Genomic DNA, 17,348 nt, shown 5'->3' with positions numbered 1-17,348 from the left:
CTACGTGCAACGTCAGTTTCCTAATTATATTTAGCAGTAATCATGCACTGTGTTTCGCTTCCCAGGGGTATCTGGTGGGCTACTGGTGCAGACAGAGCACAAAACTAGATACATCTTTGGTTTAATCCAGCAGGGCAATGCTTACGTTTCTGATCCTGTTTCTCTCCTTCAGAGAGGAGTTTTAAAAGACATTTTTGTGAAGTCTGATGAAAGAACAATAATATTTTGACATCTGGGTGGTGGTGTCCCACCACCTCAGCATTTAAATTTTTGGAGTCTGGGATTCCCTCCCCCTGCTATTCCTACTACACGGAGGGAGCAATCCTTTGGCCGCTAGACAGTGGCTAGAGGCCATAGGATAGCATGTTATCCGGGAACCGACCTCAGAGCCCGTGCTCCGAGGTTGGTTCCCAGAAAACCAACCTCCCTCCACTTCCGTGCAGCTTCTGAGGCAGCGTGGAACAGCCCCGTCTTCCGTGCTCGCAAGAGGAACACGGAACAGCCAAAAAGGGGCATGGCTGGGAGTGTTCCGGGGCGGGGAGGGTGGGAATGCCTGTATGACACATCCAATGTGTTGTACAGCAGGCTCCTCCACTGCTCTGCCCTGCCACACAGCTAGACAGCCGCAATTGGCTGTGCAGCCGAAAATGCAGGGCAAGAGAAACACGGAGGGAATGATCCCCTCCGTGCTTCTCCTGCCCTGCATTGGATAGGCGGTCACCTCCAATTTCGGAGGCGGCCGCCTATCTGAATAGGATTGCACCCTTAATGGACTAATTTGTTACCTTAATTGATTTAAAAGGAACACTTGATTAACTGGACAGCAGACTTCTTAAAAATGACAACCCTTAATCGTTTTTAGTACAGCTATTCCCAAGAACTGCAGGTGGTGAGCACAAGCTCAGAAAATGCACTTCTCTTTATCATGCAGGAGGGAGTGCTACTTCTAAGATGTATTGCCTTCTGTGCATGGTGCCTAGAGTATATGTGTACAGTATTATAAAATGAAGGATAGGTCCCCATCCCAAGAGATATACAGCCAAGAGACTAGGAAGCTGTTGGGAAAAGTACATAGCCCAATGGAGAACTGAAACATTTCAGACATTGGGAGGGTGTACCTACTCCAAAACACTGCACAGTGGTTGGGGAGCAGAGTATGGACAGGAGGGTGTCTGCCTTTGGAAAGGGTAGAGCTCCTGGTAATTAGGTTTTTTCCCCCCAGACTGCCACCCTAGAAGCTCCTCTCCTTACAAAGCTGTCAGGAAGCACAATCAAGGTTAGAGGCCACTGCAACTGAAACTTCTGAAGACTTGAGTTAAATTTGTGTTTGGAGTTTAATTATATTATATACATGTGTGTGTGTGTGCGCGCGTACGCACGTGTGTGTGTGTATACAGACACACTCACATATATGTCTGGAGTTTAATTATGTATGATATCTACCACTTATATACTGCTTGATACCCTAAGACCACTGTGGATTACATAAAAGCTAATATAATACAATATAAAAACCAGTGTAAAAACAAGACAAAATAATAAATACATTTAAAACATTACAACAAGAACAGTAGAAGAGAGCTGTACAATTACAAATTGGGGAAAGCCTGACTTGTAATATTATACAATCATATAATTATTATTAATATAATACATAAATAAATAAAATACATAAAATAAAAGGCTCTTCCTGTAATGAATCCCACAAGTTCGTCAAGAAAAGCGATGTGCATACCGGAGATATTCTAAGTAATACACAGTAATGCACATACACAAGTATTTCTGGTTTATATATAGCACTTCACATTTTTACTGTAATCCATTTCATGGTCTTCTAGGAGTTAGGTGTGAACCGTAAAACTGAGAGATTGGATCTTCCCTATTTTGCAGCGTTTTGATGCAAGATCTCTGCTTTTGTGCTAACAACTCTGTTTTCCTCAATATTTGTTCTGGGTGGGTTAATTGCCCCATTACGTTATAGTATCTCCTTTGATCCATTGTTGTTGGTTGATTGAGTGGAGCATTAAACTGGGCAATGGACCTTGCCTGAATGACCAGGCAGTGGAAAATGATGAAAGAACTGTTAGTTTTGGATAACAGTCACCTTCTCCCATAAACTGGCATAACTGGTATAAGAGAAGCAGATATATTTACTTTGCTGCCTTACTGATCCTGAGAACAATGTCTACATTATCAAATATCAAGATAATCTTGCTAAGAGTGGAAGACTTCCCTCTTATCTCTGAAACAGCCTTCCTGATGTTGTCTACTAGCATGTTGATTGTGCCAAAGGAGGTGTAGGCTCAGATGAATGTTGGCAACTTGGTTTTTAAGAAAACAGCTGGCCTAGGTGTCCTCACCCTTAAAAATGAACTATACACTTTTGCTATAATTAATACATTTTGTACAAATTTACATTTAATTTAACATAAGAGCCCTGCAGGATCAGACCAAAGCCTATCTAGACCTGCATCCTGTTTCTCACAGTCGCCAACCAGATGCCTTTGAGAAGCCCCAAAAGGGGACATCAGGCACTAGCCCTCTCCCACTGTTGATTCCCATTGGCTAGTATTCAGAGCCAAGCTACGTCTGATCCTGGGAGTAGCATATAGCCGTCGTCACCAGTAGCCATTGATAGCTGTATCCTCCATGAATTTGTCTAATTCCCTTTTAATGCTGTCCAAGTTGATGGTCATCACTACATCTTGTGGAAGTGAATTCCATAGTTTAACTATGTACAGTGTGAAGGAGTACTTCCCTTTATCTGTCCTGGATCTCCCAACAATTGCCTTTATTGCATGCAAGATGACAGGGCATACATACATGTCGGTAGCAGAAACTGATCAGCTGGATTTGTTTTATTCTTTTGGATTTGCATCCTACAACTCTGGAAACCAGGGTTACATTCTGACCAAGCCAGTCAAAGTCTAGCTAGACCTGTGCCTTTCTGATAACTATTTGTCTGTGTGTTTGCTTCATGTTTCCTTTGTGAACTCTATGATCATGTTTCTCTTTCAAGATCCTACAGTTAAATCACAAGAAGCTATCCATGCAATCTAACTGAGCAGGGAGACGGAAGGAGCTTTCTGAAGTGAGTTGAAGGTCAGAGCCTACTCCTAAATAAAGGGCATGCGAGGCCTCCTGGATGCATACAGGGCTGGTGACCAAGGGGCCTTACTCCTGCCATTGCTATCTGATGAAGCCACTATGCAATCACAAAGAAAGACTTGTGATTTTACATACAAGCATTCATCCTGACTATGGAATATTCTTTTATCCATTTATGCGTAATAGGTAGTCACATGAAACTGTTGACCCAGTGTGCATCAGCGACAGAACAGGTGAATTCCATGTTAGGGCTCATTAGGAAGGGGACCAAAATAAAACTGCCAATATCATGATGCCTGTATACAAATCAATGGTGAGACCACACTTGGAATACTGTGTACAGTTCTGGTCCCCATACCTCAAAATGATGTTGTGAAGTTGAAAAAGGTGCAGAAAAGGGCAACCAAAATCACTGAGGCCTGGAGCAGCTCTCCTATAAAGAAAAGTTACGATGACTAGGATTGTTTAGCTTAGAAAAAAGGCCAGTATGGGGAGACATGATTAAAGTGCACAAAATTATGCATGGTGTGGAGGAAGTGAACAGGGAGATATTTTTCTCCCTCTCTCATAATATTAGAACTCAGCATCATCCCCTGAAGCTGAATGGTGGGACATTCAGGACAGATAAAAGGGAGTATGTCTTCTCCAAGCACATAGTTAAACAATGGAATTCACTGCTAGGCATGATGCCTACATATTACCTACAGTAACAGAGGTAGTATGCCTATGTATGCTAGTTGCTAGGGAGTAGGAGGGTGCTATTATACTCATGCCCTAGTTGTGGGCTGCTGGCAGGCAGCTGGTTGGCCAGTGCTGGACTAGATAGGCCTGATTCGGCATGGATCTTCCTATGTTCTTTTGACCAGCTGTGCTAGTATGGAAAAAGTTTTATATGCAGTGAGACAACATGATACATCTGGTTGCGCTCCATTTAGGACGGGTGCTTTCTGAGAGCAAAGATTAATGAGCATTTTATTAGAAAGGCCTCTTTGTTTTTCCCAGCTGGCCTTTATGTAATCTGATAATGCCATGAAAATTGATAGTAAGAGCATATCTAATAAAACCTCCCGCTGTTCCCTATTTTTGTGGTACTAATGCGTCAATATAAGCAGTGCTTTGTTTTGTTAGAACTGATTTTGAGTCTAGGATAATTTAAATATCTCTGTATGGTTTAATTTGGCAACTTTAGCTTAGGTTTGTAGTGTTACAGGGAAAACCTAATGTAACTGTAGCTATGTATCTGTTTCGCTAACATTTCTTGGCCTCAGTCAGCAGCTGGAGGCTGCATGGTACCTGATCTTTTCCTGTATTACTCTCAAAATGATATGGGATGGCAGTATTTACTTCAGGTCTGAAGTCAGTCTGAGAAGGTTTCCATGGTGGTTAATGATGTCAGAGAAGAGCAGCAACTCAGTGCTGTTTGCTGTTACAATGGAATTGTAGTGCCTTTGCTTTTCAGACTAGAGAAAAACAGCTTCCCCTTTGTAGTAAACACTAAATGCTATGAAAAGTGTGCTCTTAGTAAACCAGAATTATTGATCTGTGCTGATAGTCATCTGAGGACTGGGAGTGATCATGGTAGCACACAGTGGGTTGTTGTGTTGTAAAAATTATTGGCAACTTGTTTTAGTTTTCTATTCTCTTTTCTGTGTGGTCCCATGGTCTGTGTTAAATTGTCTGGCTTCTGAAGCAACTGCCTTGTATTGGGAATCCTTTCTTCTTCTTCTTCTTCTTCTTCTCCTCCTCCTCCTCCTCCTCCTCCCTCTGTGTGCGCATGTGCGTGCGCGCGCATGTGTGTGTACACGAGACAATCACCAGATTTCTGAAGAATTGTTACCTGCACTCTCCTGACTTACAGTTTTGTTTCATAATGAAAGGAAAACGTTAACCCCTCCTGCCAACAAAAGATGTTAACTGTGCACATAATAGGGATAATTTGTAATGCTACAATTTCACCTACATGGCATGGGAAATATGGTTCTATAGTATTTACTGCTCAAACACTGAGAGGGAGGCTAAAAGGGGTATTCAGATGAAGTTGGTCCTTGTGTGCCATTTTGAAAACCACTGTTGATCTGGCCTGTTTGCATCCACCCTAGAAACAATTCACAATTTGTTGTTTCAGTGACTCTGCCAAAGATAAATATGATGACAAAACTGGAGTTGGACCCCTCTCTCTCTCTCTCTCTCTGTCACAACTTCCATGTAGCTTGGATTATAGCTCCCACAAGCCCAAAGCAGAGTGGCCACTGGTGAGAAGTTTATGGGAGTTGAAGTCCAAAACATCTGGAGGGCATCAGTTTCACTACTGTTGTAAAGAAGAGATTAAAAGAAAGGTCATTAATAAAATACTTATGGCTGCTAATTCCCTGTCCAACCTTAGTTGCGTAGAGAAGTTTTTCATTATAATAGCCATATAACACAAACTACAGACTTTGGTCTTTAAAAGGATGAGAAAAATATTGTTTCAGAGTCTTGGTGGGGAAAGTGAAACAAATAAGAGATTTCTCATGAGTTAAACTGAGCATCTGTGACAGGGAAACACAACCAGACTAATATAAGACCTGGTTTAATGTCTTGAATCATGGGAAGTGATTTTGGTATTTGGTACAATGAGGAAAAAAACTACACAATTGTGTAACATGGTAGCATTGGATACTTAACCAGAGGAATTTAACAGAAGCAAACCGTGTGTTTACAGAACTAGTACTTTTAGCTTCATAACTGAGAGCCACATGACTGAAGTAAGAGAAAGTTGCTTTGTGAATGAAGACAAGCAGAGTTGTATAGCACAACTTGGAAAAGGGCAAAACAATAATATTTCCAAAAAGGGATATGTCGAAAAATATGGCTTTGTCTAACTTCAGAAGAAGAAGAAAAAAAACAAACTAGTTTCTCCACTAATTTAAAAACACCTACTCACAGACATGCTTTCTTCAGACTATGTTTAATGGCAGAATGTTAATTAAACATAATGCAAATGTTATGTACAATAATAGTTTTTCTCTCTATTTTTCTGCGGAAAATAAATGGGAGGCAGTGGAGGCTGGTTACTGTGATTTCAGTTGGGTGGTGAATCCGCTCTGGTTTCAGTCAGAACCAGTTAGAACTCTAAAAGAGCCATCCAAGGTGCTCGCACTACACACTGTTGTAAAGAAAGTAGTGGATTGCTGAATAAAGGGTTGGTATTACAAAATTAAGATGGTATTAGCCTGTTTCTGGCACTCTTATGCACACCTATGCTGTGCACAGTTACACTTCATTCTGATGTGTGAAAAAAAAATGCAGAAGCCTAGCTTAGTGAATGGGGCAGACACCACATTCTACACTTAAATGTTTTTTAAGGCACAGAGGACTTAGTGGATTAGTTGCACTGGCTTCGTTTGCACATCACAGTTAAGTCAGAACTCTGGCTTATCGTGCATGCTTTGGGGTATGGTCAGGCAAATGACGTGGCAAATTTTTGTGTAGATGAAACTGTAAACTCTTGCTGAATCGGTATGGCTGTGGCTTCATTCTTAGGGGCCTTGCTAGGTCTATGCAGAAGCCTAGCAAGGTTCTAGGATGTGCCAGTAATGTCATTGGTACATTCTAGCACTTAGAGGCCTCTGTGTAGGCTGTAGTCTGCATGGAGACCTCAAGGCAAGACAGAGTGTGCATTGAGGTTCACATTGGCTAGTGCTGTGCCGAAAATTTCTCCCACATTTTTGGGGACCATTCTTATTCAATTTGGTAGAAGAGAAATTGCTTTCGAAAAGAAATTCAATGGTGAATAAATTTTGGAGAAATTCTCATGGGTTGGGTTTGGGTGTCTTGGGCTACTTAGGAGGTGGCTGAGGAGTCAGTGCAAACGTCCTGTTTTTCATTGTACAATCATCTCTCCAGCAGCCTGTAGCCTCCTCTGCCTCCTACACTGGAATTAAAGCCCAGTTTAAGGCACCACGAGATAATTCCTCCCATAGGGCTTTTTCAGATCAGGATGTGCAGGCAGCCTGGGAGGCTAGCTGTGATTAGGCAAGCTCAAAAACACCACAAAAATAAATGATAAAGCATCCTGAATGAGGCAGAATGATGGAAACCTCTTTCATGGGGGGAGAAAAATTCAGGAAATTGGAGGACAGATTTTGGCAGAGCAGTAACTGCATCTCATCCCTGGAGCTGGACACAACACTGCCCCTACCTGCACTGTGGTGGATATAAACTGGGGTCCAGCCTGCCAAGACAGTTGATGCTGTTGCAGCACGAACCCCCCCCCCCAAAAAAAACCCTTACCAAAAAAGAAGCTGTGCTGCGAGCATTGCCAGTGGGGAGCCCTACCTGGGGGAAACTATTGAGAATGTCTCCTCCCCGAGGAGAAATTCAGTGAAATTGTCTCCGAAATTTCTCTGCCCACAAGTGAGGTGGAGAATTTCAAGATGCTGTTGCACAACTGTAACATAGACATGTGATGGCACCTAGTGGTCTGGGAGATTACAAATGGCGTGGTTTGGGGGGCCTTTTTGTCACGAAATGTCTTGAAGTAGTTGATTCAGCTGCTTTTAGCTACTCCTAAGCCAAGCAGTGTTGGTTTCACATTAATGCAGCATCTAGTATGTAGCGTGAATATAGCGTTAGTTTAGATAAATGGCACAACATCACATGCGACAGTTCAGCTTTGGCCCTACTTTGTGACATGGTATCAGTAACCTGAGCCTCCTTGAAAGACGTTTTTCAACTTGATTTGTGTGCCAGCTGAGGAACAAGAGCCAAACCTAGACCTTCTATTTCTTCTTTTTTTTAAGAATCTGTATAGAATTTCCCAAATGTTAAATTGGATGTAGAGAAAGTAGATGTGTTTGTACACGCTCTTTTCTTTATGCAAAGCATTGTACAAGGGTTGGCTTTACAAATCCACTCAATAATGAAGAGAGTCGTAATTGATTGGCAATTAATATGTAATGTTTTCCAATCCATTTTAGTCCCCCCGATCAGAGAAAAGACTTTTGACTTCGTTTCTGTAATGAGCACCGTATTTTTTAAAGTACTGTAAGCTAAGCTTACTTGTATAATTTGCTTGACCAAGTACAAAGTTGGCTGGCAGATAAAGAGAGAATAATCATAATTTGGATGAGAATATGGCATATTTATTTGTAATGAATGCTTGAAATCATCTTCCAGTGAATAGCTTCTGCTGATACTTTAAAAAGACCATTTGTCAGTGTACTTTAGATAGATGCAAGAAAACCAGGTAAAGAATTCTGGGGAAATTTCCTGGAGTAGCTGATTCTACAGCTTTTAGCTGAAAATATTTATCTGTTTACCAGATAATTTATTTTACCATTTTAAATTTTTTTTACTACATAACTGCAAATATATGCACGCCCCATAAAAATCAATTACACCAGCTTTGGACCTGATGCTTTTAAAAGACATTATATCTAAAACAGCTTTCATGTTTTTAAACATTTTAAATGTTTTTTGAACTGCCCAGAGAGGTTCAGTTATTGGGTGGTATATATATGTAATAAATAAATATCCTCTTGGGTAGCTTTGTATAAAATAATTCATTTTGAATGTTGCTATGTATGTCTGCATAATTAGATTACTTTGGCTAGTTCTAATTTCAATGTATTATCTTTTAGATAAGGGAGGGAATTTACAATACCATTTCTTGGGCTGGCATAAGTCCCGGCTCCATTTGGGGGCATGTTGGGGGGCACATCGGGGCCTAGGATGCTGCAGATCTTTGGCTGCCCCAACACCCTCCCTGAACTGCCCCATTTTTGGCCTCACCACTGACAGAACACTGCCAGCAGGGTAGCCCACAGCGGCAGAGCTTAACACTACCATCCAGGGAGGACCTCTTCAGGCAGATCTCCCTCTCTGCTGCATCCACCAGCCCCTCAACCAGAGCCAGCCTTTAAGAGAGCTCCCTAAAAACACATTCTTTGGTGGATATAATATTCAATTAAGCAGTATTAAACTCATGCCAGTTGGAGTAGCTGGAAATAATTGACAAGCTTAAATTAGGGATGTTTTTGTTTATTTCCCCCCCTTTCATCAGATTACCAAGTTTGAAAAGTGAAACTATTTCAGTATTAGAAACATCAGCCAAACTCCAGAGTATCTATCTTCCCTAAAACTTGAATTTAATAGGAACATAAGAAGAGCCCTGCTGGATCAGACTAAGGGCTTATCTAGCCCAGTATTCTGTTCACACAGTGGCCAACCAACTGCCTCTGAGCAGCCCACAAGCAGGACATGAGGGCAATAGCACCCTCCTGCTCTCATGTCCCCAAGCAACTAGTATACAGAGGCATACTGCCTTCAATACTGGAGGTAATATATAGCCAGCAGGATTAATAGCCCTGTAGAGCCTTATCGTCCATGAATGTGTCTAATCCCCTTTTAAAGCCATCCAAGATGGTGGCTGTCAATACATCTTGTGGCAGCAAATTCCATAATTAACTATGTGCTGTGTGAAGAAGTCCTTTCTTTTGCCCTGAATCTCCCACCATTCCACTTCTTGGGATGATCCTGGGTTATAATATTACAAGAGAGGGATAAAAACATCTCCCTGTATCTACATTCTCCACCCCATGCATAATTTTGTACTTCTCTATCATGTCTTCCCATACTCACTGTTGTTCTAAGCTAAACAGTCTCAAGCATTGCAAACTTTCCTCAGAGGAGTTGCTCCAGCCTCTTGATCATTTGGGTTGCCCTTTTCTGCACCTTTTCCAGCACTACAGTATCCCTTTTGACATGTAGTGACCAGAACTGTACACAGTATTCCAAGTGTGGTTGCACCATAGACTTTTATAAGGGAAGTATAGTGGTTAAGACGCTGAACTGCAGACTGGAAGGTCGGCAGGATAGCAGTTCGAGACCCGAGTGCTGCGTGACGGAGTGAGCTCCCGTCTTCAGTCCCAGCTCCTGCCAACCTAGCAGTTCGAAAGCAAGAAATTGCAAGTAGATAAATAGGTACCGCCTCGGCGGGAAAGGTAACAGCGTTCCATGCACCTGGGTGTTCAGTCATGCCGGCCACATGACCACGGAAGCGTCTTTGGACAGCGCTGGCTCTTCGGCTTAGAAACGGGGATGAGCACCGCACCCTAGAGTCGGACACGACTGGTTGGGGACAGCTTTACCTTTACCTTTATGATATTGGCAGTTTTATTTTCAGTTCCTTCTCTAATTATGCCCAACATAGAATTTGCTTTTCTCACAGTAGTTACACACTGGATTGACATTTTCATCAAGCTATCTACCACAACCCCAAGATCTCCTTCTAGGTCTGTCACCACCATCTTGGATCCCATCAGTGGATAAGCAGAGTTGGAATTTTACATTGTACGCTTGCTTATATTGAATTGCGCTTGCCATTTTAAAGCCCATTTCCCCAGTTTGGAGAGACCCTTTTGGATCTATTCACAATCCCTTTTTGTTTTGGACATACTAAATAATTTAGTGTCATTAGTATAAATTTAGAATCTGTGCCAGGCATAACTGCTGCATCTCTGCAATAATTTGCCAACATTTTTGCCAGCTCCAGTACCATCAGAAGTGGAGATTATGGTAGTGATACAGTCAGTCACTCCTCTATCAGGGGGCCACATTGCTCTTGCCCAGTGGAATAGCCAAGAAGGCCTTCAGAATTTATCATTACCCAAAAATGTCTTGGGAAACACCTTTTCATCTAACTTTAGCACATAGATAACTTTGGCTACAGAAGATGAAGAAAAAGGAGCCAATAAAACCATGCAAAACAAATTGGCTGGGGTCAGATGCTGCATGCAAAAACTGAGCTGCTTGAGGTGTGCCATGATCGCCTAGATCCTTTTTCTCTTCACAAGAGCACAAGCGCCAAGCACAACGATGCTTTGCAGCTTCCAGGTGCTTATGTTCCTATTGTTGCTGGGCCTGATTTCACCACAGTGAGCACAATGTCAGGGGCAGAATATATACCTAGCTGCACAGTATGCTTTGTTTTCTGATCCTCTGCCCTTGTGGCTTGTTTTCATGGAGTTTTTAGTGCTGTATGTAGAAGCGAAAAGATTCCTTGTTCAGAGTGCTGATAAGAGTGCTGAAAGATTCAGTGAGTGCTACTCACATTGCGAGTTGTGTTGTCTGGATGGCCAGGAGGCAGACTGTATCAAAGACCGAAGGCTGTGGCTCGGGACCATCTCCTCCTTCTCATAGTACAGTCATTCTTCTGCCTTCAGGAGAGAAGGTAAGCTCTATCACAGCAGGAGATTTGGTGTTTCATCATTTCATAAGTGGCTCCTACCCCTCCCCCCGTCCTTTTTTCCCCAATCGAGGCACTTGCACACAAAACAAAAAACTGGCCTTCTTCCACCACTCTGTCGTCTTTGGACTCCTGTTAGACACTTTGTATTGTGCCTTAGTTTTTCCTGTCTTTTTTAAACAAAGGTGTTTTGTTTTTGTAACCTCAGGCTTCTTTTCTGAGAGTCCTGATTTGGCCTGCTCACTTGTATCCTTTCCCTGGTATCCTTTCAACATCATGGTACCTGTCAGTGATTCAACAGGCTCCACATTTCAGATACCCAGCAAACCACCCTCCCCCGGTCTGTGGTGCAGGGATGTGAGGAGTGAAAGTAACTGAGGCCCAGAAAACTGCCTTCCATCTCTCGGTCTCAGAGAGCTCTGCTCTGTGGGGAGCAGCCACATATCTCCAGCATCCCGGGGTAAATGCAGTGAGTAAGGGCTCCTCTTTCCTTTGGGTCTCCCCCCCCCACTGGAGTTATGGGGGTGTGGAAACTGAAATGTTAGAGGGCCTGAAGGTTCAGACCAGCACCTTTTTGAGGCCTCCACCATCCCCAGTGCTGGTGGTCCCCCTTACTCAGCTGTGCCTGCCATGTGTGGAGAAGGATCCTTCCCAACCCTTTGCTAGTGGAGAATAAATCCCTGTTCCTCCAGTCGGAGAGAGAAGGGTTGTGTGGGGAAAGCCAGGCCACAATAAAGCAGGCTGCCACTGTGAGAAAATGAACTGTGGTTCGATTTTAATGTGTATCGATAAAGTTTGTATATTATTATATAATTTATTGTAAGCTGGTATATTATTGGTTATGAAATCTTGGAATCTTGCTTGATTGACAGAATGAATAGCCCTGTGCTTTGGGAGTGAAGCCCTTGTTGTTGTTCCGCTGCTGTTGCTGTTTTATTATTTAGATGACTATAAAACTAGTTCCCTGAGTGTTTTAGAAACAGGTGCTGTCAACTGGGAAGTGACACTTGACAGTTGATGAGCATTATGAGAATGACTAGGAGTGAAAGATCAAAGGGTGTGTTCTGATTAAAGGGAAAGATGTAACAGTTGATGTACACAAGTCCTGCAACGCAACGTTGCAGCATAGAGGCTCCTGGTCAAGTTTCCGGCCACTGTCTTCCAGTCCCCCTCCCCAGCAGTCCCAGTCAGTTAGCATTCTGTGACCGCAGAGTGCACTCAGTCTTCACTGGGCTGCTTTTAGGGGTCCAAACCTTAGATTTCATCCCTAAAGATTTGCTTGTACTTTTACAACCATTGGGGTTCCCCCATGCCTGCTGATACCTCCCTCTTGTGTGGATGGTACTGTTTTGGCTATATAAGGATCCACACTCAGAGAATTGAGTTTGCCATTAGTATATATGTTGAGTAAAGATTATAGAATCAATCAATATAACAAAATCTGATTACAGTTCAAATAGGTGTCTTGGAACTAGCTGATTTAATCCCAAAGCTCATGTTGCTGAATTTTTGTTGCCCCCCCCCCAGAATATTTTGCTAACACACAGGTGGGCAACAGGGTGCCCACAGGCACCAATGCACCTCTAGACATCTTTCTTGGCACCTGCCAAGATGCTCAACCTCTCCCACTTTTTAAAAAGAAACCATATTAATACATTTTCCTACCGGCAGCTGGGATTGCTGTGAAATAAGTTTGTGTTGGTGCTGAAAACTGTGGGTTCTAAGGAGTTGTTTAGTGTGTTGGGGCTCAGACCCCACCTCTGCTTTTTACTCAGTCTCAGGTTACTTGCCCTTTGCCATGCCTCCTGTGGCAGTGATTTTGTGGTGGTGCCCAGGACAGTTTCTCAAATTGCCAAATGTGCCCATGACTAGAGATATGAAGGCCTGAAAAAAACTGGAAAAAAACTGAGGGAAAAAATGTGTCCCCCCCATTTTTTTTTCATGGACCGTTTTTTGTTTTTTTCTGAAAAATTGAAAAAAATTGAACAGCTTTGGATTGTTGAAATATTTTCTTTGAGAACTTAAGACAAGGTGTATTGTTACTAGGGCTGTGCACTGCTTCGGTCCAAAGCCTAAATAGCAAGTTGAAGCGGGCTGCTTCGGAGGTGCCTCCGCGTGATACAAGGCAGAGCAGAATAGCAACAAGGCACCCAGAAGCGAAGCAGCTTGTGTACGAAGTGCCTCGTTGGACTCGGTGATTCGTTTTGAGCAACCCAGACAGCCTGGCGCCAAAAGTATCAACTTGAAAAAGTTCAGCGAGGGGTTGAGGAGGGAGGGGGAGGAGGGAGCTTTGGTGAATGGAAACTCTAGTTGCCAAATCAGAGCTGAACGTAACCCAGCAATCTCCAATCAGTGACAGTGGTGGTGGAGGAGGGAAGATGGAAGAACTGGAGACAAATGGCTGCTTTTGAGAGACAGAGATCATTCTGGTGGTGTTACTTAGGGATGTGAGAATCCACCCCCATCTGGGTTCTCCCGACGCCCGCCCCTGCCCTGCTCACTGGTCCGTCCACCACAATTGCCATGTTTTTAAAAAACATGGCAATTGGAAGCCTATGTGCACATAGACTTATATGTAAAAAGAGCTGTGAATTGCCCACGCAGGAGGAGGAGGCAGCCCTCGTGAGCAGGAAATGGCTAGCAGCGGTGTGTGGGGGGGTGCTGCACCTCCTCCTCCCTGGTCGGCTGTCAAGGACAGCCAACCAGCAGCGTGTTGCATGCCCCTGCCACTTCCTACCTGTCTCCTCCTTGTGAACAGGAGACAGTTAGCAGTCCTTGGCAGACGAGCAGGCAGGAGGAGAAGGCGGTATTGGGCTGAGATGTATAGCTCTTTGCTTTGAGAGTTTTTGTGGGGGGGGATCAAATTTCAGCTGCACCTAGCACAAAAAGTACTGTGCCAAACTGTCTGAAATGTGGCAGGTGGGATCCCCTCCATGTTGGCAGAGAAGCCCCCAAGTTTCATGTATTTATCATGAAAACTGAAAAAGTTATGGCCATTTGTGTTTTCCCATGCAAGTCAATGGGAAAACGCCCAAACCGAGTGATCCGGATAGCCGAATCTCACTTCGGATCCAGAACTAAGTCGAAGTGGAGGGGGTCCAAGTCAGTCCAAGTTGAAGGGCTTATTCTGAGGGTCTGAAGCAGCATCTTAAGTGAAGTGGGGGGGTCCATGCACAGCCCTAATAGTTACCCAGCCGTTATTCCCCCTTTCTAGCACAAAGATGTGCTGAACTGTCTGAAATTTGGCAGGTGGAATCCCCTCCATGTGAGCAGAGAGGCACCCAAGTTTCATGTTTCTAGATTTCTAAAAACTGTGTAATAAAACTTGTATAGTAAGACTAGAGATGTAAAATGTCTGAAATAATGAAGTCATGGGGGGAAATGTTTTTGGTTTTTTTTGGTAGTCCACGCTGTAAGATGACCAGCATAGCTGTTTCTTCCATTACTTATTAAAATTATTGATCCGTTGTATCTTTTACTGATGGACATTTTGGACTGCTCCAAGTCATGCTCAGTTTCCCAACATGTTAGAGTCACTATATCATAATATGGAAGAAAATGTGCATTCTTGACAGTCTGGTTTTTTTTTTTTTTCCCCCTTATGGAGTCTGGTGTTTCTGGACTTGTTCTGGTTAGATGCTGTAGCATTCAATTACTGTAGTTCTAATCTAAAACCCACATGTGAAAAAAAAACATTGTAGGTTATTCTGCCACTGTCACCAGATGCAACAGAAGAGCATGTGGGTTATCCTACCTACGTTTCTTTTTTTAAGTTAACTTTGAGACTTGGGTCTCTAGCACGCGCTGTCACAGCTTTGAAAAAGATCTCAGACCTCACCGCTAAGGAATGCTGTCTCAGCTACAAATCTTTAAACTGCTGCCACTAGAATAAACTAGGGCTATGCACAGACACCCCCCCACTTCACTTTGGATGCCACTTTGGACCCTCCTAATCAGCCCCTCTTTGACTTGGACTGATTCGGACCCCCTCCGCTTCAACTCAGTTCCAGACCTGAAGTGAGATTCAGATATCCAGACCACTCAGTTTGGGCATTTTCCAATTGACTTGCATGGGAAAACACAAATGGCCATAACTGTTTCAGTTTCCATGATAAAAACATGAAACTTGGAGGCCTCTCTGCTGACATGGAGGGGATTCCACCTGCCAAATTTCAGACAGTTCAGCACATCTTTGTGCTAGATGTGGGTGAACATTGAGTTTTTCCACAAAAACTCTCAAAGCAAAAACCTATACCTCTCAGTGCCATGCTGCGGTCTCCCCCGCCGCCTGCTCGGCTGTCTATGGCCATTTTTCCACAACAACAGAAGGAGAAGCTAATGGAGGAGTACTGGATTTTAATTTAAAAAGAATCAGCTTTGCTGCAATGTGGTCCATGTAGGGCTCCACGAGCGGATTCTTTGCCCCAGTAAAAATCACTTCACAGAACATACTTTCTGGTGGAGGTGGGGGTTGGAGTGAATATCATCTGACTGGCAGGGGCTGCTCAACCAATAAGAGAGGCTTTCCCCCTCTCCCCCCTTTCTCCTTTCCCCTGAAAGTCCAGATGCACCTGCATTTCAGGAGCAAGCCTCATTGAGCACAATGGGAGTTACCTGCGAGTAGATCCACATATGCTTGTGCTGGGAAAGAGAGCAGTAAACACAGAGGGGACTGGGCTAACCTATCGCATGAAAAACCACAGACGCAAATGGTGTAGCAGACACCATCTGCGGCCGTAAATCCCTTAGTTTAAGCTAAATGCAGCCATTTACAGCTGCATTTAACTTAATCTAAGAGCTTTATGGCTGCAAATGGCGCAGTGGACGCCATTTGCATCCAGAGTCCGTCAGGCTCAGCCAGTGATATGGCAGTGGCGGCCGTATCGCTGGCACTCTGGAGCTGGCAGTGAGGGGGATCCGACCAGGGAGGATTCCTCAGGGAGGCGGAGGTAAGTACTCCGTTCTTCCACGGACTCCGGAAGCCGGATTCTTTTCTTTTGAATTCGGCCTCACTGGGGTCCGTGGAGGAATTTTTCGCCATCCCTACTCTCTACCTAAAAGAAACTCAGTAGCCTGCTTGCTATGGCAGAGGTGTGGAATTGAAACCATCACTAGAGACAGCCTTTCAAAATGAGTAAAAAAAAATATGTTCATTAATGGAAATGATTTACAAAAGTCAATAAAATGTCACTCCTCAAATAATAGGTTGAGATTGCTTTAAGGTTTATTCGGGCAATAATTACAAATTTACTAACGGAGTTTACTTTTAAAATGTTTTGAATATGATGATAATTTTATGAGCAAACCAAGTTATACATAATATAACTTTAGGAACATAAAAGTTATTTAATGTTCCTAAAGCAGCCTCCCCTAGCCTGGTGTCTGCAATGGAGGACTACATTGTACTTTTAGACTATAATGCCCAGCTTTCCTGACCATTGGCCATCCTGCCTGAGGCTGATGGCAGCTGAAGTCCAGAATATCTGGAGGGCACCAGGTTGGGGAAGGCTATCTTAAAGCAACAAAGTAGATCTGTGAAGAGCACTAAAAAAATAAATATTGCTTATTTTTCATTTTTTCCCAAAATGTTCATTTTTTTCCACCACCCCCCCCCAGAAAAAGTGGGGTTTTTCCATGGCTTCAAAATGTCCAGAAATTTTACATCTCTCTACCCATGGCCCCAAAAGGTTGCTTATCCCTGTGCTAACCCCTCACACCTAATTAACACTCATCAAAGAAGTGACAAAGAGGGTTGTGGTTTGCTTCTTTTTATTATTTTTTTATTATGCATATCATCAACCAACAACAAATATGTGTTGCACATACAAATATAGCATTGCATCTAAAGATTAACAGGGGAACAACATAGCAACCTAATACATACCCATTACTTTCCCATTCAGACATCAGGTGATGTCTTGGTGGAAATCGACTTGGTGAAATTCAGACTGCATACTCAGAGGGGCAGTTTAAAAAATGACTCTGAGTGGTGATAGCGAAACCTGTGAATAGG

General features: G+C 43.2%; 1 protein-coding gene across 21 annotated transcripts in view; it reads left to right on the top strand.

Moving 5' to 3' along the window:
* PLCB4 (phospholipase C beta 4) overlaps window positions 1–17,348 on the top strand; it is a 250,510-nt gene that overhangs the window by 99,322 nt on the left and 133,840 nt on the right. The window contains exons 5-6 of one of the 21 annotated variants that reach the window (XM_084825031.1): window positions 3,020–3,091; window positions 11,123–11,320. The exons of the other annotated variants lie outside the window; for them this stretch is intronic. The gene's annotated coding sequence lies outside the window, so the exon portion shown is untranslated. The remainder of the gene's footprint in view (window positions 1–3,019; window positions 3,092–11,122; window positions 11,321–17,348) is intronic. 21 annotated transcript variants of the gene reach the window in all.

The sequence above is a fragment of the Heloderma suspectum genome, chromosome 1 (genome assembly GCF_057233095.1).
Source record: "Heloderma suspectum isolate Gila_16-S chromosome 1, 16-S_ref, whole genome shotgun sequence".
Classification (NCBI taxonomy): domain Eukaryota; kingdom Metazoa; phylum Chordata; class Lepidosauria; order Squamata; family Helodermatidae; genus Heloderma; species Heloderma suspectum.
Note: the sequence above shows the minus strand (reverse complement) of the source record. Positions and strands in the feature narration are given on the sequence as shown.